Genomic DNA, 1,826 nt, shown 5'->3' with positions numbered 1-1,826 from the left:
GATAGATAGATAGATAGATAGTTAGATAGATAGATAGATAGATAGATAGATAGATAGATAGATAGATAGATAGACAGATAGAGCATATACGAGTAAGCAAATAGACACTAGGCTAACAGTAACATTAGAGGGAGAGCTAGACAGAGATTTCAAAGTAACGAGAACTTACCAAAGGAGGCAGGGGAGGAATATAGGTCAAGCCCCGTGTGTTCATAGTTGAACGAATTTCTTCAAGATCTCGAGCGAGCTGGGTCTTTGAAGCCCTTGTAGGCTGGTGTGGCGAGCTTCTCGAGCCAGTAGACACATTGTCGTGGTGCCGTGCAGTTAACGAGAGGAGATTAGAGGTCTCTGGGGGCCTGCTGACAGAACACGCACATTAAATCATTCTTTGAGGCATCCACAATTATTTGACCCTCCCACGTCCACTGAGGGTTTCTTTTTTTCTTAACTCTTCAGTGTCGAGGGGTCGACTTACGCAGGAATTGTCTTGTTTTCTGCCTGCGTCCAGCATCATATCGCCGGCCGACTGTTCAGTGGTACGAAACCCACAGTTTTTAATTTTTTTAAAGCAGTTTTTTCAACCTGTAGGATCGGTTGCCTGCGCTCAAGGGATATTATTTTGATGAAGTTCAAATTTGGAAAGTTGAAAAAGCAAGAACTGAAGAATAGTGTAAGCACAACTGTTGTTATAAGAATAAAACAGTTGTTTTTTTCCTCTCTGCTAAAAAGGTTTGCTTTCCAGGCTAAGTACATTTGAGCAGCTTGCTGACGTTGTGTGTAGCATGCAGTCACTCATGGATTCACTTGGGAACGTGGATTCAACACCTTTTTTAACACTGTAAAAGTATTCTGGATGAAGGACCCACCAATGTTAACGTCCATCCCCGATACGTCCGTAATTTCAAGTGGGCGGGGACTTTGACTTCCCAAACTCCCACTACAAGACAGGTCCCAGAACGATCTACTGGGGACTATACTGCCGTAAGCTGACAAAACACCGTTTTTTCATTTTGTCGCCAACAATGTTTTTATTTGCTAAATCAAGTATGATCAGAACCTTACTTGAGTGAAAAAATCCGGGTGAAACTACGACTAGTTTCTGAATAAATTCAAACTCAAATTGCAGAATCACTCTATTTTTCAATGTTAATGCTGACAAAAACTCTTTTTCTCGAAATTGCTCTTTCCAAAAAAAGGTGTTTGTCAGCTTACGGCAGTATAGTCAGCAATATCCACTCATTAGTCTAACATGAGAATGATAAATAACGTAACATTTGTATAGCGAAAGTTTCCGCTCAACAGCAAGCTCTATGCGCTCTACAATCCCCGAGAGTGAATCAGAAAGTGATGGAAGCTGTGAAATATTTTTAAAAAATAATTATTTAAAAAAAACAACAAAAAAACCCTAACTCGTAATGCTAAGAACATAACATTCTCCCTTCTCTTGGAATATTTTTCTCAACTTTGTATGCAGGATACCACCCTCCTCAGTCACTTCTGGAAGGCACAGGGGTAGCAATCTTCCGGTATACCTCTCAGCTCTGAATGTATTTACAGCTTTTGTTAGGTTCTGAATACGTTCAAACTTTCGTCCAGCAAGCTTATTATGTTTCTGAAAAACGACAACAACAACAACAACAACAACAACAACAACAACAAACCAACTGACGTCACAGGATGCAGAGACAGAACTCTAGGCTGGGTGATGCAAAACTTGGACCCCTTGCTCCTGTATGCACAGAGTTGGGGAACTTGCTTTGTGGGGAGCTGCAGATAGATAGATAGATAGATAGATAGATAGATAGATAGATAGATAGATAGATAGA

The sequence above is a fragment of the Aplysia californica genome, unplaced genomic scaffold (genome assembly GCF_000002075.1).
Source record: "Aplysia californica isolate F4 #8 unplaced genomic scaffold, AplCal3.0 scaffold00096, whole genome shotgun sequence".
Lineage (NCBI taxonomy): Eukaryota > Metazoa > Mollusca > Gastropoda > Aplysiida > Aplysiidae > Aplysia > Aplysia californica.
This window is presented reverse-complemented; position numbering follows the sequence as displayed.